Here is a 26,946-nt window from a genome sequence, read left to right as displayed (position 1 = left end):
TGTGGAGTGCTAAGTTCGCCCGAGAAGACCCCCACGTTCCCGGGTGCGTATTTACAATTCCTTCTTATGTTCTTTGCTTAAAACAGGGAGTCTTTGACTGTTGACTGTATGTCACGGAAAGAGACAAGGGCATAAATAGAGACTACTTTTGTGTGTGTGTGGGGGGGGGGGGGGGAGAGAACACAGGCTAATTTGAGGTTTGAAGAGAATCTACAAAAGGAAATTTATGTTTTTAAACTTCAAAAAGCGTTTTACATTCACAGAAATTGATTGAAACGGCATTCATAGATTTTTTCATTATTTTAACTTACAAATTTGTTTTAAATTTTCGATCGTTTCCCACTGTGTGTCTCTTGGGGGGGGGGGGCATCAGGCTTTTACGAAATATTTAGGTGGGGCATGGAGGGGAAAAGGTTGGAACCACTATTGGTTTACAGTGTTGCTGCTCGAACACAGTGATGCAAACTTTGATATCGTGAAACTGAGAAATCTTGAACAAATAGAAAAATTCATCCTGTATTTCCCAGGACAGAATTATTATTTTTCCCATGGTAATCGGCTAGTTCATCATCGTAGTGAAACAGCTAATTTTGTCAAGAATGCTAAGAACTTTGAAAATGTTGAAAATCAATGAGAATTCCACAAATCGGTGACCCCATTCAAATCATAAGAGAACCGTGGGTTGTTCGAACGAAAATGAGCGACCATGCACTTGTCAACGCTAAACGTTATGCTCCATTCATTTGCCCATGCTGCAATCTTGTTTAAGTTGGTCTGGAGCAACTCATTGCTTTGATTCCCGATTACCCCCATTAGTTTCACATCAGCTGCGAATTTGCTAGCAATCCCATCGATATCCTGATCGACTTTATCGATAAAAAGTGAAAAAAGTATGGGGCCAAGAACACTTGCTTGAGAAACTCCACTTGTGTCCAACCAGAGAATTCCCCGTTCCCCATAACTCGTTGTGACCTATATCTTAATCACGGTTCTATCCAATTCAGCAAGTTGCCCCCAATCTCGTGTACACGCTTGAAAGCGTTTACTATGTTGGACCCGATCGACTGCTTTCTGGAAATCAAGGTAAACAACATCTACATTTTTGCCCTTAGGGGTCATTCAAGTATTACGTCAGCATCGGGGGGGGGGGGGAGAGGGGGTTTCGGATTTGCTGACTTTTGACAAAAAGGGGTGGAAAGGAGGGTTTGAAGGTTGCTTACGTCATCAACCACCCGTTTTTGAAGATATGAAATATTCTTGGCTGCTGACGGGGGGGGGGGGTCAAAATGGCTAAAAATCTGCTTACGTAATACTTGAATGGTCCCTTACTCAAAGCCTTCGTCACGTGATCATAGAAGCAAAGGTGGTTAGTCACACATGACTTCCCCTTCCTGAACCCATGCTGATTATCCGACAATACATTATTCTCGTCTATCCACTTCACAAACTGCCTTTTGATGATAATTTCCAAAATTTTCGAGTGGACGATAATTGGACACAGCTTCTCTACTACCCTTCTTAAATAGCGGAACAACATTAGCAAGTTTCCAATCCCTTGGGACGATACCCTTAGGAACACTACTCCTGTATATCTGTGCGACTGGCTCCAACAATTCATTAGCACATTCCCTGAGGACCCTGGGATAGATATCATCTGGTCCTGGTGCTTTGTTTGCTCATACATTTCTTAGAAGATTTAGGACCTCCACGTCTTCTACTTGAATATCGTTGAGGGTTTTATCACCCCATGCAACACCCGTATATCGAATATCATTATCTCCATTAAAAACCGATACGGAAAAGTCATTGAAAGCACTACACATGCCTACATTGCTCTCTAACCTAGAGCCTCCTATTAAGAGGGGGGCCACCTGTCCCCTTACATCCATTATTGACGTATCGAAAAAATGATTTTGGGTCAGAGCCAATGTTATCTGCCAACCTAGATTCAACTTCCTTTTTACTATCCCTTATCGCTTTCTTCAATGCCCTTCTTTTATCAGTAAACAATGATAGGTCACCTCGTCCACTTATATACTCTCTGAATGCTCATTTCTTTTCAAGATAAAGGTTCCGCACGCTATCCGTAAACCATAGAGGGTGCGATGTACAAACACGCTTTTTTCGAACAAAGGGTATGACGTCATGCAAAACAGAGGACAGCTTCGTACTAAATTCTTCCCATTGACTTACCAACCCCTACTGATTCAAACCGGTCTTTGAAAACTTCCGCTAACCTTCCTCTCAAAACATCAAAGTTAGTTCTCCGAAAACAAGGAACCAGTCTTTTGTTATCAACCTTACCCGAAGAATAGTTACAGTGAAATCTGACGATACGATGATCACTGGAAGAAAACTCTTCCCCCACCGAAACATGTTCAACTAGATCCTCAGAACTAGTAAGAACCAAATGTAAAATAGCAGTACCCCTAGTGGCTTCTGATACATGCTGATGCAAAAAATTATTGAGCACCAACTTAAGAAAGTGGCTGTAGTTTTCCTGTGGGTGGGTATGAATCCATGCACCCTGAACCCTTCCCATTTCTGACTTCGTATCTTACCAACCCACCACAACAGCACAAAACCATAGAGGAGAAGAAAACACCACTCAACTTCGCCAAATTTGAATTTCGCCAAGTATTTCACTATGAGTTGACGTAATGGTTCATCACTAACTTCGACCAATCACGATACGCGAAATTTCTATAATGTTGCTAGAAAAGTAGGATTTGTTTATACGCTTCCCTGGCCATGACTGGCGGGCAAGTGCATTAAGACGGTCCTAGGGTGGAATCAATCAATCTCTCTTCCTTCAAGCCAGAAACCAAAAGGGGGTGAACCCTCAGTATCTAATAATTGATAAATGCCCTCCGTTGGAAAGCAAAAATTTGAAAATGTACACATATTAACATACGGCTATGCTTTCAAAACTTGTTCCCAAAAAGATGATGACTTTCCTCGTTACTTTTGTCCATTTAATGGGTAAAAATAAAATTTCATCAGTAAAAATATGCCTTCTAGAAAATATTGAAAATAACTTGACAGAGAGTTATCGCATCATATGCAAGAAATATCATTGAACTGGAACTACTGCTGTCACCTATCAAATAAAACTGTTATAAGTCTTTGATTGAAATTGGTAATCGGCTTCTGAGTAATGCACCGCATAGAAAAAATCAATATGATATGATATTAATAGGTATTTTTTAAGCACTAATATTAGTTATATTATCAAGTATGTTTCAAAATTGTAACATTTATTATTTGTGTACGGTAAATTAACATCAGTAAAACGTCCAAAAAAGATCAAAAATTTGAATGATTCTGGCCTATATTCTTCGTGATTATAAATCCAAAAGACCGTGAGAGAGAGTGGCCTGGGGTATTATGATCACAAAGGACTGCGCGTTTTACTAATGTTAATTTACCGTACACGAAAAACTTAAAATTTTGAAGTAAACTTGATAATTTAACGCTAATATTACTGCTCATAAAATATTTATAAATGTCATATTGTATTGACTTTTTCCTAAACGGCACATAAGTCAAAATCGATTATCAATTTCAATAGAAGAATTATAATAGTTTTATTTGATAGATAACAGTAGTAGTTCCAGTTCAATGATGTTTCTTGCATATGATATATAATACTGTATTGATAATTATTTCCAATATTTTCTAGAGAACGCAAATTTTTACTGCAGAAATTTTATTTTTTAACCGTTTATTGGTTATGGACAAAAGTAGCTAAGAAAGACACCGTTTTTTCATGGTGAATACGTTTGCAAAGTACGGTCGTTTAGCGTGTAGGAATGCTTCCGTGTATATATACAGATTTTTTTGTTCAGAAAATATTTTCCTATATTGTATTGGGTATCATAATTCCGCACAGGCATCGAAATTCTGTGCAGGTGAAAAAAAAGAATGCGCCCCTTATCTGAAAAAAAAAGTTGGAAGGCACACATTTTTTTTTTCATTCAAATACAATTTTCATTTCCTCACGAGCACCTCGGTGCTCACTATGGCCCCCACATCATGGAGCCAGGCCCCTCTAGACTAGTGGTTCTCAATCTTTGGAAGCTCGCGGCCAGGTTGATTTCTTTTATGTGTGGAAGGCCCGGCCATACGCACGCCTAATAGCGGTATAAATGGGTAAAAATGAATTGTTGAACTATTCACGGCCCGGTTTGACTGATGTCAGGGCCCGGCGCTTGAGAAACACTGCTCTAGACTGATATCTTTAGTGGATCTCTCCTGTAGTGAATTAATAGTGCAAAAAAAAAAAAAAAAACGTAAATAAATAAACTGATAAGATTAGCTTCGGCCCCCCCCCCCCTACTATAGCTCTGCCAGCCCTCCTACCCTTGCGAGGGGTCATGGTACCATGGGTCACTTAAGCTATTGAGGATGGTAGCTTCATTTCGTTCTCAGGAGATGTGCACAGACAACTCAAATGAACACTATGATTCAATGATTACTATCATTGATTAACTTGGTTACAGCATATGTTAGAGTTCTTGTATGGGCCCTTTTCTTCTGTGATCCATGATTATGCCTCCCAATAGGTTTACAGGACTCCAACCTCGTAGGTACGCATCGACTTTTGGGACATATGAAAAGAGCATCATGGACATCAAGGGGGAAAGGGGTGATGTTCAGGTGACCCTATCTAGTTTAAAAATTGACAGCCTAACAATTATCATACTTTCTCTCTTCCACAGAGAGCGACAGACCTACAAACAGTACGAATGTAATTCAATCATAACACATCACTCACTTCACTTTTGAAATATATATGGCAGCACTGAAAAATCAAACACAACACTACATACGCACTCAGACTGGTAGGTACACACGCAGTTACACTTCCGGCACAACTCACTGGGTAGTAAATCGCTCATAGATGGTGATAGACCTGAGTTGTTCTCGATTTGAGAGAAAGTAAGTAGGGCCTCCAACATAACACGCATTACACAGAAACAAACTTCACGTTGGGTTCACAATACGTGCACACACACATTCTGGCATGCACCAGTTCGTTAGAAATTCAGTAGAGGAATGTGTACAAGGTGCATGTACGGTTAAGCAAATTAGTAGTAGTAGTAGTAGCACCCTCCCCAAGCTGGTATCGTGATGATGATGATACCAATTCATATATATGCATATATCTGCTCATTAGATCAGTCGGCTCGTCTTTGATGCTGGGGGGGGGCGCTAATTTGGAGTTCAAATGAGTCGTTACGGAAACTAAACTTGGATAGGTAAAGGGCAGCGAAATTTGTAGAGTACACGTATCACAGGCAATCTCTTCCTTTTTCAATTCAGAAACAAACGATATGGGTAAAACAACCCCCGATGCCTGATAATAAATAATTACCTTCCGTTGAAAAGTGCAGTTAAGATTCCTTTTTTAAAAAAGTATGTATACTGTAAGCGGTTTCTGTTTTTGCTTAGAAAATAATTGTTCTTTGTTAGTGCAGTGGCACTAGTAAGCGTATTCTTAGCTGCTGACGAAATTTTGCTGACAAGGGGGGGGGGGGTCAAAAATGGCTAAAAATTTGCTTACGTAATACTTGAACGGCCCCTAACCGAAGATACGAACGCGTAGGTCTCATGTCTAAGTTTCGGTTCTATACAATCTTCAAATATCCGGAACCACTACGATGAGCGTGCTTAGTTTCGCAAAGTTCATTCATTGTGCTATAAAAATTGAAAAAAAACGCTTGATGTGACCAGTTTGTCTCCCGTATTTTCAATGGAGCTCATTTGAATTTGTAATTTTAACGGTCTGTTCATTTCTTCATACGCACTTGAGTCCCGTATATACGGGATGACCAGCAACTTTCAGTCTTCTACGAGGATTTTTGCGGTGCAAAATCCTTTGCGATTTTTCCCAATTGTGGAGTCAAGGATACTTGAGGAGAGAATTCTTCATTTACCGTGTAAACGGGGCTATAGAGAGCTGTTAGTGAAAAACACCGTTTACATGTGCAATATCGCCGTAGGGGTTTCCAATATGAAGTTTTTAGCGGAAACCTTGGTAGTTATAAGGATGTTCCGCGAAATCCTTGATGATGATGAGCAGGGGAGCCCTTATGAGACGCGGGACTCGGTACGAAAATATTTTCGAGGTTCCTTAGCCTGATTTTTTATATATTTTGTGGAGGAGAATTGGGCATCCAAAGTTTCATATTGGGTCATTGTCACAGAATACACAGGAATGCTGAAAAATATCTACTTACCAATGAAAATTCATAATTATTGAAAGAAAAATCCCAGAATTGAGATGAAAGAAAAATCCCAGAATTGAGATGAAAGGATTCCAGAATCAAATCAGTTGAAGCTCAGCCACCTTGTTTTCTATAATGTATGTTTTTACACTTCTATTATTGTATACCCACGCTGAGTTGGCCTCTGGCTACGTCATGAAACATCACGATGGGCGATTCATTTATCTTCTTTCGGTAAAAAGGTCGCAGGGAAAAGAAGCAAATTGGTATTTTCCGTTGACGTCTTTAGCGCTATTTTAGCGAGTCCCCCCCACCGTTTCCCTTCCTTGGAAACTGAATCCTCCCTTCGGGTGTCAGAGGCCACTCAGTATAGGCATACAATACCGCAAGTGTGAAGCCAACATCGCACTAAAGATATTTCTAGTGTGGTGTTGGCGGAACCGGTGCGACCGCACCTGTCTCACTCCTCTGAAAAAGGACGACGCTGATAATGTAATAAGTGGGGGTGACCATACGTCCCGTATTTCCCGAGACAGTCGCGGTTTTTTCTGTTTGTACCTACTTTCTTTCAAAAATGTCCTAGTTTTTCACGTATTTTCAATGAAGACGACTTCTTATTCTTCAAATCAACGATTAAAACTATCTTCTCAACTCAGAAATTACATTACGACAGTTTCGACTGCAAATACGAATATTCATCTCACATATTTGTCATGTTTTTTTTAAATTCATTGCTATTTGAAGTGCCACTTCATTTCCCGCGACTGGTGGCTTTTCTGAGATTTCCTCATAAGTTGGCAACTTTGCTCACTTTTAGCACCATTTTTGGCGATAATTGGAATTGCCCCGTATTTCAAAGCCCAATTTCCCGTCTTTTTTGTGTGCGAATATGGTCAGCCTAATCATGAGGCTATTCCCATGGAGAACTCAAAATGAATTTTTGAATATGTATCCAAAAAAAAGTGTGCCGTCTCAACAGCATCATAGCCCCAGACCAAAATGCGTGTGTGAAAGAGGGTTCCATCACCACTTCTTAATACACATTATTTATTGTCGTCAGGAAAACACACTATTGTGATTAGGAAAACTCTTCTGAACAGAGCAAGATTGGTGGTTAGAGTTCCCGCAGAGACATGTGTGAATGGTGTTTATATTTTTATCAATCGCTGCCGTTACAGGTAGCGTGGCCGAGCGGTCTAAGGCGCTGGTTTAAGGCACCAGTCTCTTCGGGGGCGTGGGTTCGAATCCCACCGCTGCCACGTGCATATTATATTTTTCCCCTTGGAATACAGACGAATAGCAATCATTCGGGTTGTTTATTGAGGTTTCCGAAATTTTTTATTCATTTCATTCGACCACAAGTGTAAAAAGGTTGAAATTTTTCTTTTGATTCGAGATGAAGGTACAGTAATTTGTAACACTGGGACACCTGCTGCCATCTACAAAAAAATGTAGAAGAAAATAGCTCCCCGTAATTGTCTGCTGCAAAATAGCCTGTTTGTGTGTGTTGCCTGTGTTATATACAGGGTGATTATAAAAAAACTATCCCGACATATGGGCCCCTAACTATCATACCATTCACAGAAACTGAATGAAATTTTGGCATAAGGTATTTTGATGTATGCGCTCAAGAATGATATGGAAAACAACAGTGTCACTCTAACAGTTACAGAGAGAAAATTTCGGAAATATCAAATGGCAACACCAAGTTTTTTGTATTGGAATGTGATCTGCATTGTGAAAAACCCTAAATAGCGTTCGAACGGCAACTGTAGCATGAAAATCACCGGCGGTAGATAGGCTAAAAGTGAGGACAACCAATAAGGACAGAGAAGCAGCATGAAATAAAGCATTTTATTGTGTTTCACAAATTTTCCACATGACCTTGTGGAGGACTAATCAGGCTGGGATCTCAGCCGAAGAAACGGTGTGACGAATGAAACGAACATTAATGCTCTGGTGCACGGCAAAGTCCTTTTCCTTGCCTAGCTCCGGGGATTTTCGTGCTACAGTTGCCGTTCGAACGCTATTTAGGGTTTTTCACAATGCAGATCGCATTCCAATACAAAAAACTTGGTGTTGCCATTTGATATTTCCGAAATTTTCTCACCGTAACCGTAACTGTTAGAGTGACACTGTTGTTTTCCATATCATTCTTGAGCGCATACCTCAAAATACCTTATGCCAAAATTTCATTCAGTTTCTGTGAATGGTGTGATAGTTAGGGGCCCATATGTCGGGATAGTTTATATAACAGGCACGCACACACACAATTTGAACAACCGTAAATATTGTGTATAAATGGATTACTTACGTTCAAAAATTAGTTTCTATATATAATCCCCCCTATTTGGGCCACCAGAAAAATAATAGTTGAAATTCTACGGAACAACATGCTCGGACGGTGGAAGTGTTTGGAACCTGTGGGTGCTCGTCTTGAGCTCTATGTAAAAAATTTGATTTCCGAATCTGTTTTGTGCTCGGACCCGTGCCACAAACTACTGGTTTGAAAACGTGCCGTCGGACACGAGTTATATGGAAACGTATCGCGGGCAATTTATCTCAAAAATGTGCCGCGAGTCTCTCAGGGTGAAGGGAGGCCAAATTCGTAATAGCCCACAGGCCACCAAACGTTTTATATCTGGCTCTGGAGAGGGCTCCAAAATTATGAGGCCCTTGTCAATCGCTCGAATTTATGCGTGGAAAAATGAGGCATTTGCCTAAGCAGTACCAACTGTTTATCATACCGCCTGATCCAATTACCATGGAGTGCTTCCAATGCACCCGAGAAGACCCTCCGGGTCGCATATGCGCTAAGACGACCCTGAGGTAGTTTATTAAAGAATATGACTTCTAGAAAAATATTGAAAAATAATTAAACAGGACAGACTTATATTACGTGTAAAAAAACACCATTGAACACCTGCTGTCTGAACTCTTGCGTCTGTCACCTATGAAATAAAATACGAAACTATTATAATTCTTTGATTGAAATTGGTGACAGGTTTTCGACTAACGTGGCGAATAAAAAAAAATATGGCGAGATATTAAAAAATATTTTATGAGCAATGATATGAATGAAATTATTGTTTGCTTCGGAATTCAAACAGTTGTTTTTAATAACTGCGAAATAATGCAAGTAAAACCCGTGAAGTGGGGTAAGAAAAGGTTTTCCTTAGAGAAATCGTCTTTACAAAATGTCTGGGCTTGTCTATGCTAAAATAAGAGGGTTTTATGGAGGCGAGATATCTCGTCATTGCTGCTTAAAAGGCTAATGACGAGATATCCATATTGTTTTATAACGCAGCACATATTAATTGTAAACCGGTCACCACTTTCAATCGAAGAAGTATCAGTTGTATTTTTTTTATTTGATATGTGACAGCAGTGGTTCTAGTCTAATAGTGTGTGTACGAGGGGAGCAGTGGTAAGATGCTCACCTTCCGCCGTGAAGGGTAGGGTCCACGGGCTCGAATCCAGGAGGAATAAACATTGAAAGCGAGTTCTTCACCTACCGAGCCTGGGGTGATCGCCGATTGATGACGCCTTCATTTCATAGGCGGAGAGAGAGACTTGAAAGTCTGGGGGGGGGGGGGGGCACGACGATGATGTCAATTCGTATATACACATTAGATCAAACGACTCCACCTTCGATACTGGAAGGGGGGGGGGTGCAATGCTTCATTTCCCAACCATGTCCGTTGGTTTGAAATTAGCGATATGATCGGAGTTATAGTGTGCAGTAAAGTAGTCTAATGACGTTTTTTACAAGTAATATAATATCGTATTGTGTAGTAATTTCCAATATTTTCTGAAAAAGGCACATTATTTTTTGCTGATAAAATTTTACTTTTACCTGTTTATTGGTTATGGGCGAAAGTAACAAAGAAAGGTACTATTTTTTTCATGGTGAATAAGTTTGCAAGGTATGGAAAAGTCTGAGAATGTACACATATTTTGCTGCGCAGAAAAAAAATTCGTATATTGTGTATAATGTAACGTTATTTTGTCGTTCCGAACAGATATAGAAACTCGGCTGAAAAAAAAAACAACAGGTCTGCGCAGGTGAGATCCTTCGTACCATCGAATTAAAAACTTTTATTCGGCTCAGCTGGATTTTTATGCAGGCTGATGTTTAGTATTTTTCATATAGATGACAGCAAGGGTTCCAACATAACAATATTATTCACATACTAAATATGCGATTGAAAGCATTGCAGTGGGGTTACCAAAAATTCCTAAACTTGGACATGAGGACGCGTGCTCAAGCATCTTCGGCCACGTTCCTTACATATGTATACAACAGATGGCACCACTACACTAACAATGAGCAGTAATTGTTCTCCCAATCAAAACCGTACCGCTTTTAATATGTGCACACTCCTATATAATGGTACTTTTCACCTGGGGAGGGGTTATTTATTAATTATCAGGCACTGAGTTCCATTTTGTTTATTTCTCAATTGAAAAAAAGATATTGCCCAATTCTTAATAAACTACCATTTGAGGCATGGGCCCACTAAGCACGGCCTGGAGAGTGCTCAGATCCATAGAGGCACTTCACGAAAATATTATCAGGTGTTATTGACAAGGCCACATAATTTTAGGGCCCTGTGATAAAGGCTTTGCCTGAGGCGGATATATAGTTTTGTTCCCCGTGGGCTATAATATACTGGGTGTTCTGTTAATGAATCGACAAACTCAAGAGGGTTGTTAGTAGGCATCAAGAGGAAAAAAAAATTGCAATGGAACATGGTGTCGCAAACCTCGTTGAGAAAATCGCGAAAAAAGCGTGCAGGCTGAGTCTAGAGGAGACGAAAGGTGGATGTCAATTGATCGCTAAATGCGTTTGTGGGTTCGCTCACCGTATCTGATGTTACCACAATTTATGCGACGACTGTGGACACACAGGAGGATCTCATAGTACGGATTGTCGTCGCTACAGCAGACATCAAAAGCATACCTGGTATCTTCGAGCGCGTCCGGGAATCTTTTTTGCGTCGTTGTAAACTGTGCAACGACGTCAGCGCGGACGCCACTTCCAACAAAACTCTTGTAATAATTAATCAAATGAATCTTTTTGCAGTTATTGTACTTTTCGTCGTTCCAGCGTGACGGCGAAACCTGTATGCGTTTTTCGCCGTCTCAACGTGGTTTGCGACACCATGTCCCATTGCAATTTTTGTTTCCTCTTGATGCCTACTAACAACCCTCTGAGTTTGTCGGTCCATTAACAGAACACCCAGTATATATATACACAGGTGTTCAGGGTGTGGTGTTTGTTCAAACTTCCGCCACCCTTCATCCATTCTATTCTAGTTTTCTCTTGAGAGACTTATCCTCCAAAAAAATTTCTCCTGAAAGTACTACTTCAAATTTTGTTACTCACTGATTAAAAAAAACAATAGCCCTTAAAATTTTCGAGAGAAGTGAAATAACTCTTCGAAATTATATTCTCGGATAACACTGCTTCCTGTACAGAGTTGTTTTTGCTGCACAGAAAAAAAACCCCCCCCATACTGTATAAGGTAGCATGTTCAAGAGCAGGAAAGCATTCTCAGATTTTTTAAAGTTTTTCCATAGAAGTCCATATTTTGAAAACTTATTCACCATGTGCCTTTATTAGTTACTTTGGTCCATAACCAACAATAAAAGGGTAAAAATAAAATTTTTACCTTGAGCTACATCTGAACAGGTGAAAGGAGGGGGCCATATTGGAACACAGTCATTTTATAAATTGTAACGAACATTAATTATGCTCTATTTGTGCATCACATTTCATGCCTTATATCCAGTTTTCCCTGACACAGAGTCATCTATGATTGAAATTTTGGACCTTTTAATTGATAAAAAAAAAACCCTATACCTCAGTGAGTATTTAGTTAAAAAATTGCATGTCAATTTGCTGATTTTTTAAAATGTCTTATGTATTTTTTGACATTTCTTGAACCTTTGTCATAACAAAGCTCAGCTATACAAGCATAGACAAGTGAAATGCTTTTTTAAAGCCTAAATCAAGGAAATATACATTTGCCGGATATTATGCTAGGCAATCTTGGAAATAAGTCACCTGGTCTTCGCCGGGACTCAAACCCAGATCCTTTCGAAAACTGAGCAAGCATGCTACCATATGCACCACTGGAGACAACACTGCCTTCTTTATTTCACGCTTTGTGGCGCTGAAGTAGAGACATTAGTAGCCTCCTTCAACTTCAGCAAATGGCCCTACAGGAGAGAATAGTAGAGAGAGAGAGAGAGACAGCTTTTTCTTCAATCATTTTAATCTCTCCACTGTCCCACCCAGAGGGCCACGTGCTGAAGTTTTAAGGGAGGCTACTGCCTCATGAAGGCAAAATTGTGTCTCCAGTGCCGTATATGGTAGCACACCTGGTTTGCAAGAGCCCCCACAGCAGAATGTCTTGCACTGTTCTGCAACAAGCCCTCCACTAACTGGAAATATGCTGCAGTAAATATTCTCACAAGTGATTTCCAGGGCTAGATGAAAAAACCCAAGGAAGCAACTGGAAAATTGGTATTGTAGCCTAAAAATTTTAAAATTTGATTGATAAATTGGAATAAATTTCTAAATTGGAAGCCCGGGATTAAACTATAAAAAGATCTACAAAACAACCAATAAGCCTATTGGTTGTATTTTTCAAGTTAACACATAAAAGAACTTTTATCAAACTTATATAGTGTAATCCCATCTACAGTAGAGACAAAATTTTCCAATTTCATTACGCTACATCTTCTGACATAGGAAAAGTGGAAGAAAGCATTATTTAGGATAGTTTTTCACAAGCAAAATACCATGTATGGCTCCAAAGAGAGAAATTGGGATAACGCCTAAATATTTTTGATTTGTTAAGCCCTGGTGTTTTCTGGATCTTTCTTCCAAATTATTTTACGGCAGCATTGAGATTTACGCCACAGTTTTCCTGCATATTCTGCTCTGGGGTGCAAGAGGACCTTGATTTGAGTCCCGACGGAGACCAGATGACTTTTTCCCCCCAGACTTCCCCGCCATAGTATACAGAAAATGTGTATTAACTTGATATACAAGCATGCACTACCAAAAACATTAAACACGCACATCAAGCAGAATCATTTCTACAAACAATCAATCACAAACAAACGAAAGAAAGAGCAATCGATACTTAAGTACCCAGTTTTATTTCACCAAAATTGGATGACTCATGAGAGAAGACATATGAAAACCAAAAAAAAAAAGATACAGTAATTCACTGTAAGTCTACGAAAACAAAAAACAGTGTTCGTCGTACAGCTGCAATAACCAAAGTAATAAAAGGGGGCGGGGGAATAAAAATTCGTCACATTATTTTCTAGTTATAAAACTTCCATTTCTTGACACGCAGAATGTTTTACACAAAGTGAGAAAAAAAATATCGACATGGTCCTCTATGAATAAAAAGGTCATATATATAATATATCAATTTCATTTGAATCAATTTATCCCCATATTTTTTTTACCCCCGCAAAGATACAAAAAGCCTGAAATGGATAAGACATTTTTTCCTCCCGTCTAAGACTTTAAAAATCTAGTTTTTCGTTTCCACAAAGACTATGTCACAACGTTAATACAAAGGTTTAAAACAGCTTTTATTGAACTTTTCCATTCGGCAACACGAAGCTCTAGAGTCACCGTTCTCCCCCCATTTTATACTGTGTGATCGATGCGTTCAACAAATTTCCAATCTCGGGTTAATTACTCGATATATAACTGTGCAATGCCCACACATACACGCTAACATATTTTTTTTCTCATATATATTCTCGTCACAATCAATCTATCTATACCATGGAGGTGTATATAAAAAAAAGAAACAAAACTGATCGCCATCCATTAATTATACTTGCATTACAAAAACAACAATCATACACAATAACTGCAAGCTTGGGTTACGTTCCACAAAAAATAGAGAAAAAATAACGAAAACAGGCAAATGACAAATTACAAAATGGTTTTTTTCCTTAAAAAATCTCGGTACAGATGCACGGTTTGAACTTTCTGTACTATAACACTGCTTGTGTGCTTTTTTTATCCCCAACTGCTTTTTTTCCCTCCCTCATGTTATAAAACGAGAATGAATTTTGTACAATTTTTACTCAGAGATGCAAAAAATGAATGAAAAACAAAAAAAACTTATATATCAAGAAATGAGAAGTGCCTCACTGTGGCAGTCACTGCATTTATACATCTTCTTCCTCTTCGTCTTCAGCATCTTCATCGGCACCGTCTTCGTCACCTTCCTCCTCTTCATCATAATCACCTTCACCCTCTGGACCGACTTCATCATCGTAATCTCTGCTGTCATCGTCTTCAGGCTCCTCTTCTTTCTGTTCACCATTTTCTTTCTCTGTACCATAGCAAATACAAGTTATACATAAAAAATTAGTGGCTGGTGGTATAAAAATTAAATGTGAAAATGAATTTTTATTGCGTCCATTCAAGCTATATCCTGAACCCTTCCCCCCAAATGTGTGAGAATCTGTGGATTCAATTTTCACTGATCACAGTAATAGAGCACCCCAATGCTTGAGTGAATCCTGTCCATAAGGGTTTGGACAAACCAAAAAAAAAATATATATATTTAAAAACAATCGAAATTCCTAAGAAGCTAAACTTTATTTTTGCTCAAGAAAAAGGGTCCTAAATGGTGTGTTTTAGACTTAATTATCCCTTCTTATGTTGAAAGACAAACAGTCGAAAACTTTACTAACATCCTTTGATTCCAACCCTAGAATCACATGCAGAGAATTTTAGACACTAATACCAATTTTCTAGTCACCAATGGCAACTAGTGCCTGGGATTTGTCCAGCCCTGCTTCATATAATCATTAGCCTACAATAGGGTTGGACAAATCCCAAGTACTAGGCGGCCAACTAAAAAAATTGGCATTGGCACTTAAAATTTTCTTTGTGCAGTTTCTGAATTGCAAGGCTGAGAGCAGCACAAAATGTTAGAAATTTATAGCTGCATATCTGCTAGGGTCACCAAGCTCTGAAAAAGTCAAAAGAAGCATTATTTTAGACCTTTTTCTTGCCACATGAATTTTTTTTTTTGTGATTTGTCCAGCTCTGGTTTACACATCTTCCACTGCAGACTTGATCTAAATTCATAATTTAAGGTTAAAAATTATAAACGCCATAAGTGGCAAAAGAAGAAATGTTGAAAAATCAGAAAAAAATTTTTTTAGTCTGTATACATTTGCAACATCTTTACACGCTCTTTTAAATTACTTAGAGGACTACAAGGCAGTTTTCATGTTGAAAACATTATAAAATATTGGTCATTTGACACTTCAATGCCAAAAACTGTTTGAATCCTTTTTAGCACTTACAGCATTTACCATTTTTACCCTTCGATTGATGTTCTACTTTTGTTATGTTTTTGCAGTGTTTACAACACTTTCCACTTCAATATGACATGCAGCTGCATTTTCAAGACCTCTTAATGCTTTCCAATATGATACCCAAACAGCATATTGCATCTCAGTGCTATCAATTCTACAAGGTTTAAATTCTTTTGCAACTTATAAATTTATATTATGATAGAGTTGTGACTAAGCTACATATAGGCCAATATGAATATTTATCTCACATTTGTCATGCTTAACCTTTTTTTTTTTTTTGTATAATTCATTTCAATTTACTGTGATTTGTAGTAGCACTTTCTGTGCTCAGATGGCGAAATGTCACTTCCCCCCCCCAAAATTTTTTGCATTCTAGTCTCGTTCATTAATGTTCAGAAGGTGGCAAAATCCCTGAAGTCTTTTTATGAAGAAAATAAAAACAAATTGCAAGTCATTTCGATTGAGTAATTTTCGTGACATCTTGAATCTTAAAATTGCTGTGATGTAAAATAACATTTTGCCACCTGCGCACAGATTTACCAGTAATGGTCGATTTTAGCATCATGGTCAACTTTGCTCATTTTGAAGTTTTCTGAAATCTCAATTTCCTGTATTTCTGTCAAGAAAACATGGTCGATCTGGGATAGTAAGGGCACAGGGATTTTTCATTTTTGCAAAGCAACAATATGAGGATTTTTAGGCACTTTCAACATAAAAAAAACTAGACAAATTTGGTTTCTGACTGGAACTTTTTATTAAGGCCAAAAAATGGGAAGCACAGGCACCTATGAAATGAAGAAGCAGGAATCCTCTTAATGACTGTAGTACTATACATAAGCAAAAGCAATTGTATCTTTCCCACGACATTGCATGCAGTTAATACGCTCTGAAGTATCATGCAAAAATTTTTTTTACAACGAAAAATAATGTGTTATTCACTTCCATTAAAAATTTCGACCCCAAAGCAGAATATGCTGAAATGTGCGACATACATTGCAGAACAACCAGTGCTGTTGCAAAACAATCTGGAAGAATTTTAAGAAAAGTGTAGAAAAACATTATTATGTATATGCAAATTTTTACCGCAGAACATTTTCAGTCAGCTGAGGGCAGTTGCAGAACATCGCAAAACATTCTGCTTTGGGGAATTTCGATATCCTAGAAGACAAAAATATGCCGACCAAAAAATGTTTGAAGAAAATCTTGAAAATTTTAAACTGTAAGTCTTTCTGTGCTAGAAGAACACAAACGCGGTGACAGTAAAAAACGTTAACGGGCACACTTGAGAAAAAAATTTAAAAACTTTTTTTTCGCAATTTACTCTAAATTGAGATGACCCTTCGAATATCAATGATCAACATTTCGGCAAATATTATACTCAAAAATGTGAATTTTTGTTGGTCTTAGTAGAAACTGGGCAACAACTTTTTAATAGAAAGTTAAGATGGTTAAATTTAAATACAGGAAATTGAGATTTCAAAGAACTAAAAATTGTCAGTTGTTTCCAAAAATGAGCAAAGTTGCCCATTATAGCTAAAACGACAATGACGAGTACATAAAGCACTATGGCAAATTACAGCGGAAAAACTGTAAAATTGGTAGTTAGAGGAAGGGGTGGTGACAGTATAAAAAAAAAAAAGAATTTTATTTTAATAACCATACAACCTCTTGAAACATGAATGATATATCTGAGTACTAGACATTATTTGAATACCTTTTCTAACTGGAAGCATGCCTCTAGGATCATGGCATCTTGTAGTAAAATGTCATATACCCTATCACCTATGCACCCTGTATATCATCGTATAGCCATATATCTGAAACTAGACATAGGTATTGCATGTAGGTGGAATGCGGAGTTGTTAATTCAGATTTTTACATTGGTCAACCTTGGAATATAACAAGATATGAGGTGCAGGAAATGAAAAGAGGCCAAAACTCACAGTAAAAAACCCAACTCAGTAGTTACTAGGGGGTAGATAGCGCAGTATCACAATTTTAACATGGAAAACAACTTCATTTCATACAAAATATGGCAGGAAAACAATATAAAATAACCCTTTGTTGCAATATACAATAACCCACATGTTGGGAGACAAATAAAAGGCAAATAGGTTCTAAATAAAGATGCAAAATATCTGATTTGTGTGTTATAATGGGAGAGCTACGATGCATATGTATAGTTTACATCTTGTCCAAAGTGTTTAAGAATTTTGTGATTTTTAATAAGAAAACACTATCTTACTTCACAGGCAAATATAGGATAGCAAATTTAAGGAATAATATACTCATCATCGTAACACCAACCTTTGCCAGTCTGCAAAAAAAGAAGAAAAAAAATTAAGAAATTTGATACTTTGATTTTCTATTGCACATCAGTACACTGTGAGAAAATAACAACACAACCCCACATGAACATATATGAAAAATGAAACTTACCTTTTGTACCTTTGTCTTTGATTCATCATCTTTATCATTTCCTACCTACAGAAAATATTAAAAAAACACATCAGAATAAAATGAAATGAATGTCTTTGAAAAAAATTGAAAATAAAATGTTGAGTTTCTATTCAAAGCTTCAGCAGTTAATCATTAATCACATCATTTACATAAGTGATAAAAGGAATGTAGAAAAGGCTTTCATGGCCGTCACGTAGGCTACTAGAATTGGGAACCAGACTGCTTTCATCTATAAACTTTTCGGTTGAAGCAGCTGTTTATGTTTTAAAGTGAAAATATCTCATATCTTTGGTAAGGAAAAATAATGTATATTAAGGGGGGGGGGAAAGAGAATCAAACTAGAATTTTTAGAATTTGATTTATTGAACTTCAACCGAAAAGGAGATTTTCAAAAATAAAACCCAGCCTAATTCCCACTTCTTACACACAAATTCCTATCCCAAAAATAATTAGACCACACAGGACAAAATCACCAAATCACAAGCCAGTATGTGCTCTAAGCCTGAATCAGCGTTCACGGTCCAAATGATGAGTAGAGCTGAAAAAATTAACGAGGATGCCCGCAAGAGTTACAGGTTGGAACATCAGGAAATAATGGAAGACCATGGCCCTTGTTCCAGTCTTTTGCTTGAGTGGTGCAATAGTAAGATGCTCATTGTATATAGGTTCATTTTAAATAATAAACCAATAAGACAGAAGGCATGGCAATGGATGAATAAGTAACAAATACAACGAAATAATAAAACGGTATAATACAACCTGAGCAGTAGATAATAATCCAAATGACGCGAGCTACAGAAGGGAGGAATAACAATCCAAGAGACGCGCTGGAAATGGAACAACGGCTGTTTAGAATTTTTTAAAAAACGCGGTGAACAAAAGAAAAACCCTGTTTGATGAAGCCAGCGCCATCTGGTACCACTCAGCGAAAACTGGAAAGATATTAAAAAATATGGCAACCCAGAGAACCATTATGGTCTTGGCGACTTATCGCAAGGAAAAAGTTGCCAAAGACGTGGCGGACCATACTGCATCTGTTCCCAAAATATTCTGCTTTGGCTACCTTACCCAGGGACGTAACTAGAAGGGGGCAACTGCCCTGGGCGGCAGTTTTAGGTGGCAATAAAGAACACTGTTATAGAATTATTGAATCCTAAAGTTGTAGGGGGGAAACAGCAAAAATCCTAGTTACAGCCCTGCCTTACTTACCTATACCAGAAATAATGTATATACTCACCCAAGCATCGCTATATTTCATTTCAATCATTTTCATATAAAGGGTGTGCCATAAATTCATAAGTAGTTTAAAAATTAAATGAATGCATGCATTCGAATGTGGTTTGTGGAAAAAGTTATTCTCACGAAGAGTAATTCTTTTTGGTACAGAAAAATTTAGTTCAAATTTCTGTCGATAGAGCTTGCTGCAAAAGTAAATCGCATAATGACCCTCCATTTTTCTTTAATCTCTTTGGTGTTGAAACATTTACAGATGTCCTTCGCTTTATGCGATTAATTGGTTCAGTAAAATAGCAAGATGAAAATGCACTAAGCGATTGCATTTTTATCTCCCGATATGAACTTTGGTAGCAGCAAAACCAGAGAATTCTGTGTATTTCTCAAAAATATAAAAATTATAGTTTCATTGGAACTGATTTTTTCCGATTAAATTTCTCATGGCATTGCTGCCAATGTGTTACCAAGCATTGTTCATCAGTGAGATCTGCTGAGTTGTATTTGAGAATTTCTCCCACATTTGTCTTGGCTGCATCATCAAATCCAATGTATTTCGTCATCAAAGGATTTAATTGTTATATCTTAAATTTGCAAGCCGATTTCAGGATCGAAGTTAAGCTTCAATTCAAATTTCGCATGTTGGAATTCGTAAAATCAACTTTTAAAAATCATTAAAGCGAAATCTCGTACAGCTACGGATCCCTTCAGCTGGCGATTCATGGCTGAGGTAAACAACTTCACCAATAGTGCTGCTATCCACGAATGGCAACACCACAGTGGAAACGTTATTTAAGAGCCAGTCACAGCCAGGGGTGCTCAAGTCTCACACATAAAGTTTGAGATGAGCACCCACAGGACCCTGGCGTTACACACCTCACATTATATCAGGGTTTAAGCTGGATAAAAAATTCCTTTCGTAAAAAAGCGAAAATTGGGGGAGAAGCTTTAGCAAAATTCTGCAATGCTTATGTAATGTTTGATGGTTGGACGTCTCGTTGCGTACCTCCTATACGCACTTTTGCGAAAGTGGCTGCTACTTTTTACGCATTCTACGATTTTCTTTGGCATTTTGCAAAAAATGTGACTGTAGCTTAAACCCTGCATTATATAGGACTACAATTTCCATATTCCCTGCTATCTGCTTTCGAACAGTGCCACCTATCAACATAAATTTGAAGTACACTTTCTGTACCCCCCCCCCCCAAAAATATCCCCTTTTCCCAAGAGTAACTTTACAAACCACATTTGAATACACCAATTTCTCCAATTTCTAAACCGTAAAAAATTTATGGGACACCACTTAAACTTCCAACACGGAAAAAAATTACAAAACATTTTAAAAAATTCCCTACAAAAAAAAAATAAACGTTAAAAACAAAGCACACGGAAAAACAAAAAAATTCCCCAATTTTCCCTCTCCCACCGCCGCCTTTTTCTTTTCAACTTTTACCGCCATAACGGAAACTAGGGTTAACCTGTCAACAATGGGGGGAAAAAACCACTCAGTCCCGCACAAATAAATAAAAATCCCACAAATCCATAAATCATCACTACAAAACAAATCTCACAATAAATCGGAATTATAACGGAAATAAATCAAACAACTAGTACTAGAAACAAAAAAAAAAGATCTAAAAATCCTATTGAGAAACAGATCAATTTCCTCGAGCACATTTCACAAAATCCCACATCATTTCGAAATAATAACCATTATTGTATTCAAAAACGAAACAATTGCAATAAGCAATTAAAACACATTTAAAACAAACGTATAAAAACCATTGTTTTTGTGTAGTAAGCCTTCAGCACGTTGGTGACGCTTACCCGATTGATATTTGAAATCAAAACAAACTAGGATTATTACAAAAAAAAAACATAATTCCGGGACATTGAATCAAATACGTGGAATTATCCTAAGATAATAATGAAAAATTATTTTATTGTTATTAAAGCGATCTTAACAATAGTGGGTAAAAAAAAAAAAAAGGCGGCATTTTTCTTAGGACTTGTATTGAAAAAGAGTAAAGAAAAAAAAAACCCCCACGGCCGGGTACATTGAAACAAACTTACCTCAGATGCCGGTCTTTTTAATGTTTCCGTTTTGTCCGGGCTGGATTTCTCCTTGTCGGCGGCATTCCTTTCGACTTCGGTCGCATTCCCCGATGAACTCATTTCGCAATTATTTTACAAATTAAGCGGAAAAAGCTTAAAATAACGGAATCGCACTCGAGCACACAAAAATGGCGCGGACGCAACTGTTGTTGTAGTTATAAAAAAAAAATATACGCTGTGTGTATGTGTGTGTTGAATAGCCAGCCACCACACGTTCAAACAAAGGTTAAGGGCTATACGTGCGTGGTTGGCTGACTACGCGCGTCGGCCAATCGGAGGCGGACTTTCATTTGGGATGTGATGTGGGTGAATCAGAGATTCGACGTGATTGATTTGTTTCGCCTGAGTGGATGTTGCTTTGAAAAGTTATTTTTTTTTATTTTAAGAATTGTTGATTTTTTTTTTTGTTTTTTTTTGCATGTGTTGATGACTTACGGTTTGAAATTTGATGAGGGAAGAGTAAATGCTGTGGAGAAGTGAAGAATAATGTTTATTTATGACGTCTTTCGGACTCCGAAGAAAATGGCATCCATTGACGATGAGCGTCGTTCCGACCTGACCATATTTGATAGAAAAAATACGGGAAATTTGGTTTAGTCCGGCATTAGACTACAAAAGTTTTCTAAAAGTTCTTTGATAAAATTTGAAATATTCAAACAGTAAGATTATGGGTTGCATTTGCTCGAATGTAACCTATGAGCTTTATTGGCTAGATTTTTCAAGTTTTATAAAAGGAATTTTATCAAACTTTGATAGTGTAATCCTAGCCTTAGGCCGGTGTGTGTGTATTACATCTCTTATCATTATCTTTTATAAAAGACCTTTCATAAAACTTTTATGATGTAATCGTGGCTTTTTAAGATCACGGAAAGTACTCGGAAATTGAAACAGAAAAAATGAAAATGGCCAAAAAATCGAACCACTATCATCAAAATTGTCTTCAATATTTGAAAATAGTGATCATATAATTCCTTTCTTCTGGATAGTTTTGTATTTTCTCGTGATTTTTGTCCGTGTCGATTTTTTTCAGAAAATGTTTTCTTTTCTCCCATATTTTAAGCATTTTTTTTTCTTTTCAATTTTTAGACAAGACAACACAAAAGCAAACAAGACAGAAAGACAATTGAAAAACAAACTCTATTTGACCAAAAGGGAAGTGATCTTTCCATGGGTCGTAAGCAGTGCCATGTTAGCGCATGGGCCCTACCTGGACACGGTCCGGGGGACCCCAAGAGAAGGAGGAGGGGCTCAAAAAAAAAATGAGAACCGGTTGAAATTTTCGAGAATTTGCCTGGTAGTGCCTCAGGAAAAATCACTTGGCCCTGGCAGTAACTCGTGACAAGAATCATGGCAACATTACAGCTTTATCAATTATCTAATAAAATGAACTGTTCAATACTTGTACATAATTTCAAATATACAATTTTTGGCTTTTTTAAACATATTAAATGAAAACTGTCTGAATAACTTCTGAATTAACTGTCTGAATTAACTTCATTGCATAATCTCAAAGTAAGTATAGCATACAGATTTTTTTTGTAAATTGTTTTTCTTGGTCGATATATGTGAGGCAGGCCTCTTCAACCAGTAGTTCGCGAGCACAGTGGTGCTCCCTGAACCTGAAGCATCGATAGCGTTTCAGTTGTAGAATTATTTCATTTATCGATTCCAAAATTATTTACAAATACAAATACAACGCCACAACAGGCAAAATGCCCAACGAGGTGGCTGATAAAAAGATGCCCATAAAAATATGGATGTCATATGTTTCAAAAAAACAGCAACCCAATTAAAAATGCAATTAACACAAATTACAAACAATATATACACATGATAAAATATTATACAATGCCCATAAAGGATACTTATGGTTGTCTTATTCAAAGAATGGATAGCTTCTCGATTTACCCCAACATGTTTATCGTATTTCTTTTTAAACGTGTCAATTGTGTTACAATTTACTACCTCCGGGGGTAAGCTATTCCATTTATTAACAACCCTATTAGAGAAAAATTCCCTGCGACACCATAACCTTGCATTATCCCTCACCAATCGATACTGGTGTCCCCTTGTAAAAGCAGTCGATTGGCGGTGTACTAAAAGTTCATGGTCCATCCTATCCATCCCATTGAAAATTTTGAACACTTCGATCATATCTCCTCGACACCTGCGTTCATCCAATGTAAGCATATTCAAAAAATGAAGTCTCTCCTCATAACTCAAGCCCTGTGTGCCAATAAGGACACGCGTAGCTCTTCTCTGCACCCCTTCAACCAAGTCTATGTCCCTCTGTAGGTATGGTCTCCAAAACCTTACAGCATACTCCAGTCCAGGACGAACTAAGCCTCGAAAAACTTGCTGTAACAGTATTCTTGTTTTGGTGATGGGTACAGGCAGTTCTCACGACTACATAAAGGTTGAAGATCTCTGGTATATGATAATATAAATATATAAATTGTTTGTTCGAATATTTTTTTAATCCTTTTGTTTGCTTCCAAGGGCAGCTTGAATACAAAAGTATCAGTACTTAATATAAATGTATGACATGGCTGACAGGGATCCAGCCCAGGGTTCTCAAAGGATTTTCAATGTTTTTTTTGTTTTTTATTATTATAAATTACAACTATAGAGAGAGGCCTGTGAAAATTCTGACTCGGGTTCCACGTCAAAGATCTCAGCATAAGAGCCCTGCTGACAGATCTGGGGGGGGGGGGGGAACCACATGACGTATGAATGTGAATATTTACGTCAAGTAGGAGAAACAAAATTACACAATCAATTACATAATCTGCAGAGAAATAATCAAAATCTGCATGAAGACTTTTTTCTAGTGTGCTCACTGGACTTGCCCATATCCATGGAAATAGCATTAAAATTAAAAACCAAATTTTATTCTTCCTTAAAATTAGGTGATTTAAAAATATTAAGTTTATATGACACAAGTGCTTAAATGGATGAAATTTTGTTTGTAAATTAAGAGATTGAAACCTCACACACACCTTTTTAAGAAAAAATATCAGTGCTTTCATTTCATTTTTTTAATTATAATCTATTCTAATTTGCTTTTTATATTTTTCTAATTAATAAAAACGATTTTCCCGATTGGGAATATTGGCCGTTAAAAGGTTAAAAACTGTTACATTCATGAAGACGGACAAATTTTCCGAATCCACTTTTAATAATATAATCCAAGACAAACTAGTGCATTAAAATTTGGAACGAAGAGCCTGATTGCAAATTGTCGGCGTTGTTCAATCCGCTGTTTATAATTGCTCATAAAATGAGCGATCATGATCAGGATCTGAACACAGATCGTAGATGAGAATTCCGATTTACTCTATGCGAAGGTAAATTTTCGTGGGGGGAGGGGGGGAAGTTCTGTTAGTGAGTGAACGATAAAAAAAAAGTTTCCTATTTTCGACTATGGAAAAATTAGTGATTATAACTTAACGCAGTTGAAAAAGTTGATAGCGTAGTGTTATAAAGTATTCATTCTGATAAATAAAATACTGATCAATTTACTTTTCAAGCAATACTCAAAACAATTTATGATATCTTCCATAAAAGTGAAAGAAGGCAAGCTTAAATCACATTCCTAGTAGCAAGTCGTGCTATTTTATCGGCAATCTAATTATACAAAATATTCCTATAGACAAGACACATGATCAACCCATGGCCAAATGTGGTCCATGGAGTCATTTGATGTGGCCCGCGACCTTAAAATCTAATCTTGTAAAAATGAAGTAAAAGCACATTTTCAGATCTTAAGGGATCAGTGGATATTCACAGATTACTTGAGTGAGTCGCGACACATTTACAGATCACTTGAATGATCCTCGACACAGTTTCAGAGCATTTAAGCTGCCCTCTGTGTAGTTCCACATCACTAATGCTATCCGCGGCACAGTTCTAGATTTCTTGAGCGACCCGCGGAACATTTGCAGTTCATTTACGTGATCCGCGGCACATTCATAGATCACAAGTAAATGACCCGTGATGCTCTTCCAGATCGCTAAAGTGGTCGGCGACACGTTTTCAAACCAATGAAGTGGTCTTGAAGGTTGAGCACCCTTGGTGTATATCGACATAGGCGTACATAGGATTTTCTCCTGGGGAGGGGGGGGGGGGTTAAATTGTTTTTTTCTGAATGTGTGTGTGCGTGTGTGGGGGGGGGGAGGCGGAGGTTTACGTTTTTCCACACAATAACACTATAATCTCTGTTCGAAAGGAGGGGGGAGGGGGTTATAATCCCAAAATCCCACTTTGCGTACCTACACCAATGTATATCAATGTGATTGAATTTGCAATGCGCTTTGTATGGGCAAGACAGGAATGTGTCAATAATGTGAAGAACGAATATTTCGGGGGTAAAATACGAATAATGAGCTGTGATTCTCAATCAATATGTCACGGCATGTTGCGGTCTTGTCAAAGTCCTTTGGCGTGAAAGAGAGGTGCCTGTTTGGAACCCCCACAAACTCTTTGGAATGTTTGGGATTCTCTGAGTTTTTTTTGGCATAATCCTCAGAGCTGCCGGTACAAGTTTGCAAGTTTGAAGTAGCCATCCACAAGTCTTCAACACTTTCTTACTTATTATGGGCTGTACCACAAGATGCAGATCAGACCTAAGTCCCCAGTCTTTAATTCCTGGAAGGTAGTTTTCTCCCATTCCATAAGAAGGGACTATTAAACTTTTTTAGTCCATTTATAAGAAATACCGTACAAAACTTTTTACGAATTATTTTGTGACAACTTCTTCGTTCGATCGAGGGACCATTTTTTTTATCCCGACCATTGCATTAAACTTTCAATCGAGTCACCGGATAAAGGTTAATACTAAATTCCTGGCGTGTAACGCGAAAATGGATGAATAAATGAAGTGCAGATGAAGATGACTGTCGTCATAATCTTTACTGTTTTTTTATTGGTTATTGATCCATCTTCGAGCATCACAAATGTATAGCGGAGAGGACACTATGCAGAGAGAATCCAGGCTTCTTTCCTATTTCCAGGATACTATGTATCATTTTGGCTCTTAGCCAATATTTCCATGTGTTTTTGTTTTTCAAAATGAAAAAGATAACCTGCTTTTTCTCAATTTTCTATAATTTATTCTCGTTCCTCGGGGCCATAAACAGCCCCTTCCTAAACTATAATTTAATAAAAAAACGTAGAAAATAACTTTATTCAGAGCTATAAACATTCGCAACCAAACTATTCCCTTTCTTATTAACTATTTGATAGATTTACTGGCTTAAAATGTTATCGTTTCACTTTCTTTTCATTTCTTTACCGTGATACAGAATGATTTTGTTTCAACATAAAACTAGATATTTTTAATCACAGTCGAATTGAATAGTCTCAGCATAAATGAAAGTTATTTCCCCCCCCCCTCTTTTTGTCATTTAAAACTAATAAATCTCATTTTATCGTTAAAAAAAAAACCGTTTATATCCGAGTTTAATGAAAGAAAACTCAAAAATTCTGCATTCATTTACGAAAACCGAATGCGAAATTAATTCAATTATAAAAGTTT

At 37.5% G+C, this 26,946-nt stretch overlaps 1 long non-coding RNA gene and 1 other non-coding gene across 2 annotated transcripts; one reads left to right on the top strand and one right to left on the bottom strand.

Annotated features, from left to right (window-relative positions):
* The first annotated feature begins 7,407 nt into the window (after nt 1–7,407).
* Nucleotides 7,408–7,489, top strand: TRNAL-AAG (transfer RNA leucine (anticodon AAG)). Its single transcript has one exon. It is a non-coding gene; the product is annotated as a tRNA-Leu (tRNA).
* An 8,381-nt stretch (nt 7,490–15,870) lies between these two features.
* Nucleotides 15,871–21,594, bottom strand: LOC149075422 (uncharacterized). Its single transcript, XR_016193989.1, has 3 exons — nt 21,369–21,594; nt 18,045–18,089; nt 15,871–17,922 (listed from the first exon to the last, which is right to left on the bottom strand). It is a non-coding gene; the product is annotated as an uncharacterized LOC149075422 (long non-coding RNA).
* Between the last annotated feature and the right edge of the window lie 5,352 nt (nt 21,595–26,946).

The sequence above is a fragment of the Pholcus phalangioides genome, unplaced genomic scaffold (genome assembly GCF_987345545.1).
Source record: "Pholcus phalangioides strain wild (caught in Gottingen) unplaced genomic scaffold, Ppha-v1.0 ptg000015l_1, whole genome shotgun sequence".
NCBI lineage: Eukaryota > Metazoa > Arthropoda > Arachnida > Araneae > Pholcidae > Pholcus > Pholcus phalangioides.
This window is presented reverse-complemented; position numbering and strand designations above follow the sequence as displayed.